The following is a 15,599-nucleotide window of genomic DNA, read 5'->3' as shown; positions in this document are numbered from 1 at the left end:
GATTAAATCAGGTATCACAGTCTTACGTATTCTCTCAATTATAATAGGGATTGATAAACAGCTTGACCTTTTCTTTGTAATTATCTGCTCTTGATTTTGATCTTCTTGAGAATGCAGTGCACCCACATGGTTTCTTGTAGTATATTAAAAAACCAGCAGACTCATGGCCAAAGATGCATTACTGCTGAATCACAGTTTTTTTTTTTAATACAAAAGTTAAAACTTTGTCATATTAGACAACTGCTGCATGTAGCTGTTTTATATATAACAGCAAAAGAAAAAAAAAAGGGGGGGGGGGGGGGGGGGGGATAAAGAACCAGGTAGAAATTATGATTTAAAGCTGTTTTACTTGTTCAGCCTTGGTCCCATGATCATGGATGGTTGTAGGCTGGATCATTTGTTTCACCATATGTGAATGACATTAACTGTGATTCTGTGCTCCTTCACTGCTCTTAGCTGTCAGAATACACTGCTATCTCTCTTTCTTCCCTGTCACCCACTATGTGTGCAGAGTGCCTGGCTTCCAGGGCTAACAACTTTCCTGGTGGAATCCCTGCTTCTGTTTTAAGATAAGATAAGATAAGATAACCTTTATTAGTCCCACACGTGGGAAATTTGTTTTGTCACAGCAGGAAGTGGACAGTGCAAAAGTTATGACGCAAAAATTAGAATACAATAAGAATAAATACAGTACACAGCTGTACAGAATAGAATAAAATAATATACTATATACAGTAGAATAAAATAGAATAAAAATATACAATAAGATAAAAATAGAATACGAATGCTATATACAACTGAGTAAAAATACAACGATGCCAGAAAAGATTATTGCACTTAGTGTTATTGCACGTGTGTGGATGTGTGTGTTTGTTCAGTTAAAGTCTTTGTTGTGGAGTCTGACAGCAGTGGGGAGGAAAGACCTGCGAAATCTCTCCGTCCCACACCGTGGGTGCCGCAGTCTCCCACTGAAGGAGCTGCTCAGTGCTGTCACAGTCTGCTGCATGGGGTGGGAGATGTTGTCCATCAGGGATGACAGCTTAGCCGCCGTTCTCCTGTCACTCACCACCTCCACTGGGTCCAGAGGGCATCCTAGAACAGAGCTGGCCCTTCGGATCACCCTGTTCAGTCTCTTCCTGTCCCCAGCAGAGATGCTGCCGCCCCAGCAGACCACACCATAAAAGATAGCAGAAGCCACCACAGAGTCATAGAAGGTCTTCAGGAGTGGGCCCTCCACCCCAAACGACCTGAGTCTCCGCAGCAGGTACAGCCTGCTCTGCCCTTTCCTGTAGAGGGCGTCTGAGTTATGAGTCCAGTCCAGTCTGTTGTTCAGATGAACACCAAGGTACCTGTAGCTGTCCACAGCCTCAATGTCCATACCTTGGATGTTCAGTGGTTGCAGTGGAGAATGCTTGTGCCTACGGAAGTCTACCACCAGCTCCTTGGTTTTACTGACATTATTCTATTATTTGTTATAACGACACACCAGCAATCATTTATGCATTTACATGCCTGCTGACGTCAACAAAAAATTGTAATATGGTAGCAGTATCGGTAACCCTGGTTACAAACAGAAACAGCGCTAATGTCACTGTGCGCTGATGTCACTGTGCTCACTTCATATTAAATAACAAACATGTTTTTATTGTCATATTACCTCTCAGCATCGCTGGTGTGCTACAAAGAGAGAGAGAGCATTTAGCAATAAAGTGCTGGGAGTAACACTGTTGTGAGGCAGCAGTGTGAATCAACCTTTTTTCACTTCTTTCCTGACACCATGCGACATGCATTTGATTGACTTTCCTTTTTAACCAGAAAATACTTTGGTTCTTGTTCTGCATCACGGCTGTTCCATTCCACTAAGTCCTGCCACCAAACTAATTGGGCTTGGTGTGAAACCTCAAATTGTTCAACAGGCTTTGACAGGCGAGAGAAAACAGTGACTGCTACAGTTGCATGTGCTTTAATAAAAAACCTGTGTGGAGTGTCAAAAAGAATGGGGGGGGAAAGACTCTTTGCTGCTCTGTTTTAGACAAGCAGGAAATGACAGGTTTAAGTGTTTTCTTCTTCCAAACGTTTTCTTTCTTCTTTGACAACTGCAAGGTCACTGACTGTACCGTTTTAGCTTACAGGCTAACAATAGGTAGGTACCATATTACACCTGCTGTTTACACTCCAAAGATATATTAGCATCATTCAATGCTGTATTTTTGCACTCATTTGATAACCGCTTGATCTATTCCTTGTTGCTGCTCTGCTTGGCTGTATACAACAGACTCCTTCAACCTGTTCACTGTCTTCATATTGTGGATCATATCTCGTTTTCTCTGCCGTGCAATTGATCTTAGACTGTGAAAGGGAAACCTGCCAGCTTTACATAATTGGATTTCAAAAGATTGCTTCTCTCTTTGAGACTTACATCAATCTCTGTACCTATTAGAAGGAATGAAGTAAATCTTATTGTCATTTCAATTGTCTTTTATTGAAGGTATGCATCAGAGGTATGTATTGTATATGTCATGCTCTCTAAGATTACAGCCTCTTCCTAAAGTGAGCAACCGAGATTGTGTGTAGCACAGAGGCAGCATCTCCTGTCTAATTTCTGCAGCTGCAGTCTTAAATATGTTAAATTAGAATATTGCTTGCTATATAACTAGGGTGGATGCTTTACATTCATTTTGAGAATAATCCGAGAACAGTAAATGTGTGAGGACACGAACAGCACGCGCACAAAACAATGCCTAGCAGCTCTAAGCCTCTCTCCCTTTTGCAGTAGTTTCGCTTCACTTTCCATCACAGCAGAGTGTTGCGATCATTCCTAGTTTCTGTGCGGTTGATAAGACCCCGCTCAGTTCATTGCTGTTTGTCACAGGCTGCAAACACCATGTTCGGTGGACAAAGACTTTGCATACTAATTTCAGCCTGTTTAAATGTTTCAAGCAGCAGCAGTAGCAGCAGCAGCCAGGTGTGGTCATGTCCTGGAGAGACTTTTAACAAGCTATCCCCCCAGTCACTCCGCTTGCTGCTGCTCCCTATTATCAAATGCTAAATGTTTGTCCTCACGCGGAGATGAAGCGCAGCATTTAATTGGCTACTATGATCGATCAGGACAGCTTGTATTAAAGCGCATGAGCGGGGGGTTGGCAGAGCGCTTGTGATCTGCTCCTGTCAGGATTGAGCACCAAATTGCCAGGGAGGTGTTTTTGTGAGGAGGGAGGGGGAAAGAAAAGTTTTGCACATTTAATTGAAATTACAGTTTATCACAGCTTGGATCCTGTTTTGTTCCCCCCTCACTTTTAGTTAGTTATTGTGTTCACTGAGGTATTTGCTGAGACCTCGAAACAACGGGAGATTACCAAGCTAACATTTGGAGGCAAAAACCAAAAGTGAAGAGTCATTGTTCTCAAACTGTGGCTATTAATCTCATACTGCAGAGGGAAATAAAGTGGGTTAAAAATAAGTGGCCAGTCTATAAACTATTACGATTGTTTGCATTGGACAGTCACGATGGTACTGTTGCCTTTGGCTTCACCATTTCCACTGGCCTCGCTCCTGTCAGCGTCTTTGTAACTTTGTCACCAAGATTTCAGTGATTACCTCCTACTCCAGTGTTACTGACAGAAAGGATCCAGCTGCCTGTGTACTAGGAAATAAACATAAGCAATCCTATTTTAATTTACTCTAATATTGAACAAAGGGAAGGAAAAAGGTTTTGGTTTTCCTGTTTGGTATAGAGTCTACTTTTGCCATTGGAAATACTGCATCATACTACTTCACTGAGATGGTAAGGTATCCATTAGTGCTTGTTTGTTTGCTGTTTGTTTGGATTTGCACACCAAAGGGTCAAATTGCTCTGTGAAATTTTACTTCTGCCATCTCAGAGAGTAATTATCTACTGAATTATAGGTCTTGTGAGATATAAGCAAATTAAGTCATTATCAGAACCTCTGAAATTAAAAATCTACTTTGCTAGCAATACATTTAATATGCAGGTGACTATATCATGAGCCAGAGCTGTCTAAATATGATGAATGAACTGTGTTAATCATATAAAGGAAAACACTGGCCATCAGGTACTTTCACCCATCCTGTATGAGCCACATAGAGCCATCATCCATGGAGGCAGAGCAGGGCACCTACTAATCGATCCCCGTCCACTCCAGTGTGCATGCTAAATATCCTTGGGCAAGATACTAACCTCAAGTCTCTGCATCCATCGAAGTATGAATGTTTGTGAATGTTTGATAGAAAGCACTTACATAGGAAAGAACAGAAAAAGTGTTTGTATGAATGGGTGTGAATGGGTGAATGAGGCAAGATGTGTAAAAAGTGCTTTGAGTGTTCAGTTAGAGTAGAAAAGTACTATAAAAGAACCGGTCGATTTACCATCGTCCTGTGGGTCCAGCACCTGCAGGAGGAGCCACTGAGTTCCAGCACTGAATTGCAGGTAAAGACGCAGGCCTTGACCGCTGCCAAAACTTTGTTTGAAAAGTCTGAAAGACACTGGCTAGACATAGTCAGGTTCATCTTCACGGCCTCACGGTGACAGGTGAAGAGCAAGGATGATTGTACTTGCAGCTCATATGAGGAGGGTGCTTCCTTGTGCCTTCATGTTGTGGAATGGGTGCTGGCTATTGTTTATCCTTCTATGGCAAACAGAGTATCTAACCTCTGAGCCCTCAGCTCCTACTCAAGGACTTCAGCACTACAAGCAAGGTCCTTTCAGGTGGTGCAGGTGGTGACCGGGGTAAGAACTTTGTGAACACTGGTGCAGAGAATGCCACATGTGTGGATGGATAAAAGTTCTTAAGAAACGTAAAGCATCTTTGCAGGTGCTGATGCTAATGAATGTGGGACTTAAAATACCCCCAATCCCATATAGACCCAGGAGCCATGGATTCAACATGATGTTAAAAACATTACTGTGACACTGTGGTTCATTCTAAAGGGTTTGTATCACAACATTTCTGCAGATTTGTCAGCTGCACAGTCGGAGGTGTTCAGATGGATTAGCATGTGGTGACTACGGAGGCCACTGAACTCATTGTCATGTTCACGAAATCAGTTTGAGAAAACTTTTGCTTTGTTACATGGTGAACCATCATGCTGGAATCATCTGGCTTCTCTCCCTTGACCTTTCTCATCAGCAAAATCTGTTCCCTAGAACTGACGCACACACTGATGAATTGCTTGTTTTTTCACAATTCTGAGGAAACTGAAAATCCCAGGACATATGCATTTCCTGAAATACACAGACCAGCCTGTCTCGTCAGTTATGCCACTGAGAAAGTCACCATTTAGATATTGACAAGAAAATAAACTGAAGCTCTCGATTTTATGCATCATACCGCTGCTACGTGATTGGCCAATTGAATTATTTTTGTATCTACTTGATGGTGCACCGCCAAACAAGTATCCAATGGATACTTATGAGCTGCCGCTAAGATTTGACAGAGTCATGATGAAACTTAAACAGACTTGTGCGCTCATTGTCAGTGATATCCTGGCTTATGCTGGAGTGATGCAGAGGTTTCTGCTCATATGCCTCACTCTCTTAGCTGCTCTTGTAAGGAGAAACTGTGATGATTTGTAATCTTGACAACAAATCACTCACAGCAGGGGGTTTACAGTGTTTGCACATTACATGTCTGAAGTCTAGGTATTTTTTGTTCCATTTGATTTATTTGCCCGCATGAGAACAATGCTATTTGACTTTACATGGCACTAAATCTCACATGCCATGCTCCAGGTGATCTGCTAGGAGGTTCATTAAGAATACAGACAGAATCAGGCCAACTACTTTGCAGCCAGTGACCAAAAAAAGTCTTCAGGCAGAAGGAATCCTACTGGACTAATAATGATGTTTGATGTTTTTTCATGCGTACTACCAACAAGTGTGCAGTGGAAAATATTTTGGGCATCCTACTTTTAAATTTTCTTTGAATTATGGATTAAAAAACTACCAAGGAAGTCAGTCTATGATATAAGCAGTTTGCCCCATGTGATTATTCTCTTATAAATGATCTGCTGTAAAATAAAGAAAATAAGACAAAGTTGGAAAGCAAACTTTATCCCTCTGTGAGAAGACTTGCAGGGTCGGCCCATGACTCCAAGCAGTGAGAGGTGTTGCTTTCGGAGGAAACTAGCTTACAATCACATGTACTAAAACTCATCTCCTCAAAATAGATTTAACTGCTCTCTACAATTGACTTTGCTCTGGTTCAGGTTATGTCTGCTGAAGTCTGTCTGTCCGCTTGCAAGGTTCATTTTTGTTCCCACAGCTGGAGTTCCTGCTGTGTTGTTGGAAACCCTGCATGCGCTCAAGCTTTGGCTTGTGAGCTCAGCAGCCCTCTGCCTCTCAGAACATTTGCCTCTGAAATGCAAAATAGCCTTTGTGGTATTTTGAAGAAGTTTGTAGTGCACTTTAAATTACCTTTTTGGAATGTTTTTCAAATGATTTTTGAGTTATTTTGTGCACAATTCGTACTACTTTGGATATCTTTGCCAATCTTAATAGCGAATATTCAGGGTTAAATGGAGCACAGTGTTAAATAGAAAACTCAGGTTGTATTGGTATCAGCTACTTCCTTCATGCTTCACAGTTACTTGATCATTCACCAGCTAATTGGCAATCAGGTGACTAGGAACATGCAAGTGTGTTCGTGTAACTATCTAATTGTGACAAGTATGAGGTTTTTGAGAGCTTCTTCAAAGAGCAGAGTTTTCTGCTTTTCCTCACTAAGGAGACATCAATTGGAAGACTTGAACTTCAGCTATAGAAGCTATAGAACTCAATTAATAAGCTATTTGACTTTGTTGATCCATCATAGCAGAATAGAGTCCCATCCGTCCATCCATACTCTTCCGCTTATCCCAGTTGTCATAGGGCAAGAGGCAGGGTACATCCTGGACAGGTCACCAGTCTGTCGCAGGACTGACACACAGAGACAGATAGCCATTCACACTCACTTTCACACCTTTGGGCAATGAATCACAAATCGACCTGACCCCACCAACTTGCATGTATCTGGACTGTGGGGAAAGCCAGAGTACCTGGAGACAACCCACGCAAACATGGGCAGAACATGCAAACTCCGCACAGAAAAGCCAGATGGTGAACCCAGCAATACTATGAATTTTGACAGGATGCCCGCGAGTTCAGACACTAGTGGTGGTGAAGATGAATATGGAGGGCTCTGAGAGACCAGGCTGAGGTGGAGCTACAGAGTTAGATAGAAGATAATTACACATAAAAGAGGCTGATTGGCTCACAGAAGAAACAACTTCGCCAGAGTCATGACGACAGGCTTGAGTTTGGCTGGGGTAGATCATATTCTAAATATAATTTTCTTACCATAGAAAAAAACAGAGGTTATTTTGAAACACTAAATCATTTATCAAACAATATTCTAAAAGTGGGTAACAATAGTAATAATAATGTATTTCCTCTTACTGGAATGATTACAACACTGGTTCTGCTTCTGCAGCACAGAAAGAAATTCAACAATAATCATATAATTGCCTTTATTAATTTCAGGTGGAATAACGTTCTCTGTTATGTTAATGGTTGTTGTGAAAAATTTCAAAGTACTTGTTTTTCTCTATTGCTGTAGTTACTACAGGTACCATAGATGCAGTAGGTGCTAGATAGTGGTGGTAGCAATTGTACATGCACTGTATATTTTTTGTAAAAGTCCATTGACCAAAAGGTTGTACACAAATGTTGTCAAACTCAACTAGGAAATGCATCAAACGTATCTACCAGCTCAGACACAGACATCTGGATCAGTACACAGAATTCAAAGTGAAAAAGTCAACGTGTTTGTCTTCTTTGGTGACTGCAGTCAGTGCAGCTCCCTCCACACAAAGCTCACATAGGTTAATGTCATCTTGGTTAAGCTAATTTAGCCATAGCTTTTAACAGGAGCATGTAATGTTTGTGGGGCACCATCATAACTGTGTCTATCAAAAGACATGAGTGCATGTGTTAGAATGCTGGGTGTTTGGGATGTGATATGCCTTTTATGTCAAAAGTTATGGAAATTCTTTAAATCTGGTCCATACTTCAGTTTTATACCCCCAGTGTCTCTTTAGGTGCAATGAAACAATAAAACTTGAAACAGGGGGGCGGATACTTTTACTTTCTGCTACATAGTCTAGGATTTTTTCTTACATACTTAGACCTCAGAGGATTGTAGAAGCCTCCCACCAAAACAAACCCAACACAGCTGTTATCTGAAACAACTGTAGTTTATACATCAACAAACAAGATTAATACTCCTGTTGCTAGGGGGAAATATAAATCCAGACTGCATATTTTATTTACTTCCACTTTGACACAGAGGGGGACTTGGCTGGGTGATGTTCAGCTGCTCATTCAGTGTTGCTTTGAAGCCACTCAATGCCTCGGAGAAGTGTGTGGCCTGCGTGACCTGACATCGCCCTGTGTGTTGCACTGGCTGTAAAAGCAGAAGACAGCACCGAAACCCTGGAACTCACATGTTTCACTGTGCCAGCCAAAAGAGTCTGAATCCCCACACCCACCCCACTCAGTAGGGTTGAGTCCAAGTGGACTCACAGTCAAACAGGTCTGTAGAGGAGAAGGATTCAAAATCATGGTATTGAACTTGCCTGAGCATCGTTAAATCATGTGGATGAAATCACTTTTTAGCCTCGTTTAGAGCAGGGGTCACCGACCTTTTTTCTTCTGTGAGCTACTTTTACACAGCAAAGTATCAGACCTACTCATGCTTAACAAAATATTACTTGTATAGCCATTTTCAAGAGCGCATATAGTGTATAAGAAGTTTCATTCACAAGTATCTGACCGTTGTATATGTTGTACTTCAAAATGGTGGAAATGATCATGAACATATAGAGATCATGCACAAAGAAATTAAGGCAAGTTTGGCAAGTTTATTTGTATAGCACAATTCAACAACAAGGTGATTCAAAGTGCTTTACAGAGACATTAGAAACAAGAACAAATAAAAAGCATGATTTAAAATTGATTAAAACAAGCAAATAAACTAACTAATTAACAAACAAACAAACAAACAAACGTATATAAAATCAAAACAGATAAAATCAGAACAGTAGATAAAATCAGTAGTTAAATGTAAGTTTTGAAATTTAAGCTTAAAGTGTGGATTTGGTGCTTTATTCAAATGCAGCTGAGAACAGGTGAGTCTTCAACCTGGATTTAAATAAATTAAATAGCATAGATATGCTGTACTCCTGAAGAACACCTCAAAAAATGTGTAAAAGTCAGATAATCCAAACTAATTCAACAGCATGTGATCCAGCATATCTGAAGGACTTGAACTTCTCTAAATTCACAGTTTGTCAAAGAAATAAAGAACAAAAGATGCACATTTCTGAGCTCATAAATTCACCGTCTTTTTATAGCGTGCATGAGTTGCACAGTTTCTGTCAGTGAGAAGACTGGCACTGCATAGATTCAACCAGAGAGCTGTATGCAGCCACTGAGGTTCACTCTGATGGAGTCATTTAAATGTTCATCTGTCAGTCTGTTTCTGTGCTTTAATTTATAACATTCATGTCAAAAAAGGCAGATTCACACAGATATGTCGACCCAAACAAAGCCGCTACTTTTAGACCAGCCTGATGAAGAATTGTATAGTTGTCTGGGTCTCCAGAAATGTTGGGAATGTTGCTCAGATTTAAGCTGGACATCATTTTGGAGATTTATTATCTCCATCTCCGTCTCCACAGGATCAACACTGCAAAGCTCAGCCATCTGTCCTGACAACTCACTGATGTCAACATCTAGGAAGGGGTTAACAATGCTGTCACAGAGGGCTCCGGTTTCTCAAAGTCACAGAATCAGTCTGACAACTTCTGTCCCAGCTTGGACAGCAGGTCACAGACCCTGTGTCCGTTAAACACCTTTTCTGCCCCTGAATGGGACTGTAGCATCTTTGCAACTTAGGTGCAGCGCTGAAAGTCTTTTATTTTGTGTCTGCTGGATATAAAATGAGAGCTTAGTTGTGAACGCCTTCAGAACACTGTTCATTTCACACACTGTTTTGTCTCTACCCTGCAACTGCTGGTTAATTTTTTTCAATCACATCCACTAGGAAAGCCAGATCCAAGAGCCACTCAGCATCACTTAGTATTGTGGTATCCTCTCCTCTCATTTCCATGATCTCACACAGCAAGGAAAAAAAGCATTCCAGTATCTTACCTCTGCTCAGCCACCCAAGGAAATCTCCATATTCTGCAGAATATTCCTCTGGGAAAAGCCTGAAGCCCCAGTGTTGCTTGGCCTTTGCATGAATGGAGTTAATGATTTTAACAGCAGGTGTCACAACATGATCAAACCCCATGACTTTTGCACAAATAGCCTGCTGATAGATGATGCAGTGATAGTTCAAAAATTTAGGAAAGTCTGGGTCGACTTTGCAATGTGCAAATAATCCCGAGTGATGTCCTGTCATGGCTGGTGCTCCATCAGCTTTAACAGAAACCAGTTTTTCAATGGGAATCTTTTTTTCCCAACAAGTACCACTCCACTGCATTGTAAATGTCAACTCCCTTGGTGGCGGTTTTCAGTGGCAGTAATGTCAAAAACTCCTCTTTTGTAGAAAATTCATCGAACACCATGCATGTGAAAACAGCTAGCTGTGCTGTATCACTGTAGTCCACAATCTCATCACACTGAAGTGAATACCAGGAACATCTGTTCAGGTCCAAATCCAGCTGTCTGTCTGCATCCGCTGACAGTGCGCAAACCTTTCGTGCTACAGTGTTTGAGACAAGCTGGACATTAACTATGGCAGAAAGAATCTTTATGCTCCCGGAACAATGATTCTGCCACAGCAGTCATTGCTTTTTTAATGATCCCACCATCAGTGAAGAGTTTTTTGTGCTTGCAGGATGTGCGCCACTTTAAATGATGCCTCGGTTGATGCGCTAGCCTTCTTCATCTGTTAAGTGATTGTTGTTTTTGAAGGATAGTTTTCAGCTCTTTTACCTTTTCTTTGCAGAGGTTGCTTCCCGCAGGAAAGTCCTGGGAAAAGTTACTGTGGTGAAATGCAACTCCACATTGCATTTTTTTCCCAAGAGCAAGGTTCGCGCCATAGATCAAACATACTTGTTGTTCACATTTGTGAAAAAAAAGTCAGTTTCTCACTCCTCATTGAAATAATACTTTTTTTGCCTCTCACTTGCATGACCTATGCTGCTTTCATTGTTGCCTTGTCTGCCTGCTAATTCTGCATGGCATCTAATCTCAATGACTCCGTCTTCCCCGCTCCAGTTGCAGACAGCAGCCCCGCTGAAGCCCTACAGCAGAGGTATTGAAAAGAAGACCTTAGAGCCTTTTTAGTTCACTTAGTTTGTCACTTTGGGTCAAACTATCTAAATACTGGATAGATTACTAACCTCCTGAAAGTAAAACTCTGGGGTCTTTTGAAGGAACAGCAACTAGCCATTGGTACAGATACACAGATGAAACCTGGGTCAAAATCAAAGCCCAAGAAGTGGAAGCCTTCACCTCTTCAACTCAGTGGTTAGAAACATAAAGTTTACCAGGGAAGATACAACGGATAATAGTTTGCAGTTTCTGGACTGTGTTGTGCACATTGAGGAGAAATCCACACATGCTGACCAGTACATACTCTTTGACTCCCACCACCTCTGGAACACAAACTTGGAGTAATCAGGACCCTGCAACACCGAGTGGAAAATGTTCCCTATAAGCCAGAAAGGAAAGGAAAGGAACACACACATGTAAAGAAAGCGCTTAAAACATGTGGTTATTCCAACTAGGGTTTCATAAAATCAAGATGCACAGTAAACAAGGTCAGACACCAACTTGGAGAAACAGAGTGACAAACGGGACAACAGTGTCATCCCTTGTGTAGCAGGTTTATTAGAGAAACTCACGAGAGTTTTCTCCAAACATGACATCCCAGTTCACTTGAGACCCAGCCACACTCTCAGAAAAAAACTGGTTCATCCCAAGGACAAAACTCCCAAACACAAGATAAACAACATAGTGTATGCTGTGCAGTGCAGCGAGGAGTGCTCAGATGGAGAAACCAAACAGCCACTCCATAAATGCATGGCACAACCTGGAAGAGCCACCACGACAGGACAAGACTCCATCTGTCCATCTACATCTGAGGGATAAAAGTCACTCTCATATTTTGGACTGAGAAGACAGATGGTTTGAAAGAGGAGTGAAAGAGCCCGTCTGTCACAGTACGGCTGTGTGCAGGCAAAAGTAGGACCCAAACGGAAACTCACAGAGACAAAAGGTAAACTCAAAAAACACAGCTTTATTGCTGGCGTGGAGTGGGACACGAAAAACAATACAAAATAAACTAAACTGGGAAAACTAAAGCACAAGGAGCCACAGGGAAAAATCACACAGCTATGATGGAGACTACGACACTGACAAAGAGAAACACAAGGCTTAAATACACAGAGGGATAACGAGGGAATGAGACACAGAAGGAGGGCACAGCTGGGAGAAATCAGGACTGGACGAGACAGAGACGCAAAACTAGAAACACTCACATGAGGCATGGACCTTCAAAGTAAAACAGGAAGTATCACACAGAGACGCGAACTAGACACAGTGGAGACAGCAACTAAGAAACAGAGACAAACCATAAGGCAGAGGTCTAAGAACCAAAATACACAGAGGGAAATACTCAGCTTTGAACACAAGAGACTAGACTAGAGGGAGTAACAAAAGACCAACCATGAGAACATAATGCACAATGCAGGGTGACAGAAAACAAGAAACTCAAACATGCAAAGACACACCATAAACAGAACAGAGGGGGCACAGAGAGACATGAAGGGCAGGGGAGACTTAACATGGGTTGAAACACAAGGGGGAACTAATAAGCAAATCAACATAGGAGGCCTAATGAGCTAAACATACTATAAACATCAAAATGAACTAAAACTCAAAACACTGGGTCCTAAGACCCAGGATCGTGACACCGTCTATGTTCACTGTGAACAAACATCTTTGAACAGAGGGGATGGCTTACAACACCAACTGTCTGCCACCTGCAATGCAGGTTTGCATCTCAACCCCCACTCACATCTTGCATCAAATGATATCAGTAGATCACATGATAGGGTGTAGCAAGGTCTCCCAATGGTTTCACCCAAAACCACTGCTGACAATGACCCACACCTTTTTTCACACCTTGGCTCAGTTCAGAAGGGTCTTGGTTCAGAAGACCCCCATGAAAAGAATATCGAGGGAACAGTTTACCCTGCCCGGGATAGGGTTACCGGGGCCCCGCCCTGGAGCCAGGCCCGGGGAGGGTGCCCGAGGGCGAGCGTCTGGTGGCCGGGCCTTAGTCCATGGGGCCCGGCCGGGCACAGCCCGAAGAGGAGACATGGGCCCATCCTCCCGCAGGCCCACCACCCGCAGGAGGCGCCATAGGGGTCGGGTGCATTGTGAGCCGGGTGGCGGCCAGGAGCGGAGGCCCTGGCGGACCGACCCCCGGCTGCCAAGACTGGCAATAGGGACATGGAATGTCACCTCTCTGGTGGGGAAGGAGCCTGAGTTGGTGCGTGAGGTTGAGAGGTACCGGCTAGATATAGTTGGGCTCACCTCTACGCATTGTCTGGGCTCTGGAACCAGTCTCCTGGAGAGGGGCTGGACTCTGTCTCAGTCTGGAGTCGCCCCTGGTGAGAGGCGGCGGGCTGGGGTGGGTATTCTTATATCCCCTCGGCTTGCTGCCGGTACGTTGGGGTTTTTCCCGGTGGACGAGAGGGTTTGTTCCCTGCGCCTTAGGGTCGGGGAACGGGTCCTGACTGTCATCTGCGCTTATGCGCCGAGTGGCAGTTCGGAGTACCCAGCCTTCTTAGAGTCCCTGGGGGGGGTGCTGGAAGGTGCTCCACCTGGAGACTCTGTTGTCCTGCTGGGAGACTTCAATGCTCACGTGGGTAACGACAGCGAGACCTGGAGGGGCGTGATTGGGAGGAACGGCCTCCCTGATCTGAACCCGAGCGGTGCTTTGTTATTGGACTTCTGTGCTAATCACAGTTTGGCCATAACGAACACCCTGTTCGAACATAAGAGTGTCCATAAGTGCACGTGGCACCAGGATGCTCTAGGCCGTAGGTCGATGATCGATTTTGTAATCGTATCACCAGACCTGCGACCATATGTTCTGGACACTCGGGTGAAGAGAGGGGCTGAGCTGTCAACTGATCACCACCTGGTGGTGAGTTGGATCAGGTGGCGGGGGAGGACGCTGGACAGACCTGGTGCACCTAAACGCGTAGTGAGGGTGTGCTGGGAACGTCTAGCAGAGGCCCCAGTCCGCGAGATCTTCAACGCACACCTCCGGCAGAGCTTCAACAGCATTCCGAGGGAGACTGGGGACATTGAGTCCGAATGGACCATGTTCAGCGTCTCCATTGCCGAAGCTGCTGCATTGAGCTGCGGCCGCAAGGTGGTCGGTGCCTGCCGTGGTGGTAATCCCCGAACCAAATGGTGGACACCAGAGGTGAAGGGAGCCACCAGGCTGAAGAAGGAGGCCTATCGGGCTTGGTTAGCCTGTGGGACTCCGGAGGCAGCCGACAGGTATCGACAGGCCAAGCGGAATGCGGCTCGGGCAGTGGCTGAAGCAAAAACTCGGGTGTGGGAGGAGTTCGGAGAGGCCATGGAAAAAGACTTTCGGACTGCCTCGAAGAGATTCTGGCAAACCGTCAGGCGTCTCAGGAGGGGAAAGCGGTGCTCTACCTGCACTGTGTATAGTGCTGGCGGAGCGCTGTTGACGTCGACTGAGAAAATTGTCGGGCGGTGGAAGGAATACTTCGAGGACCTCCTTAATCCCACTGACACGTCTTCCGGGGAGGAAGCAGAGTCTGGGGATGAGGGGTGTGACCCACCAATTTCCGGGGGCGAGGTCACTGAGGCAGTTAAACAACTCCTTGGTGGCAGAGCCCCTGGTGTCGATGAGGTCCGCCCCGAGTTCCTGAAGGCTCTGGACGTTGTAGGGCTGTCTTGGTTGACACGTCTCTGCAATGTTGCGTGGAGATCAGGGGCAGTACCTGTGGACTGGCAGACCGGGGTGGTGGTCCCCATCTTCAAGAAGGGGGACCGGAGGGTGTGTTCCAACTACAGGGGGATCACACTCCTCAGCCTCCCCGGGAAAGTCTATGCCAGGGTGCTGGAGAGGAGGGTTCGTCCGCTAGTCGAACCTCGGATACAGGAGGAACAATGCGGTTTTTGTCCTGGTCGCGGAACACTGGACCAGCTCTTTGTCCTCTCGAGGATACTTGAGGGTGCATGGGAGTTTGCCCAACCAGTCTACATGTGTTTTGTGGACCTGGAGAAGGCATTCGACCGTGTCCCTCGGGGCGTCCTGTGGGAGGTGTTGCGCGAGTATGGGGTGTCTGGCCCATTGCTACGGGCCATTCAATCCCTATACAACCGTTGCAAGAGCTTGGTTCGCATTGCCGGCAATAAGTCGGACTCGTTCCCGGTGGGTGATGGGCTCCGCCAGGGCTGCCCTTTGTCTCCGGTTCTGTTCATAATTTTTATGGACAGGATTTCTAGGCGCAGCCAAGTGGCGGAGGGCTTTCGCTTTGGTGGC

The 15,599-nt window shown here is 44.4% G+C and overlaps 1 protein-coding gene across 1 annotated transcript in view; it reads left to right on the top strand.

Annotated features, from left to right (window-relative positions):
- Positions 1-15,599, top strand: part of cntn6 (contactin 6) — a 152,740-nt gene that overhangs the window by 36,876 nt on the left and 100,265 nt on the right. The gene's annotated exons all lie outside the window — the stretch shown is intronic.

This window comes from Mchenga conophoros, linkage group LG5, assembly GCF_057382185.1.
Source record: "Mchenga conophoros isolate Kocher_MC1m ecotype Shallow Benthic linkage group LG5, M_conophoros_male_GT1.1, whole genome shotgun sequence".
Taxonomy (NCBI): Eukaryota; Metazoa; Chordata; class Actinopteri; order Cichliformes; family Cichlidae; genus Mchenga; species Mchenga conophoros.
Note: the sequence above shows the minus strand (reverse complement) of the source record. Positions and strands in the feature narration are given on the sequence as shown.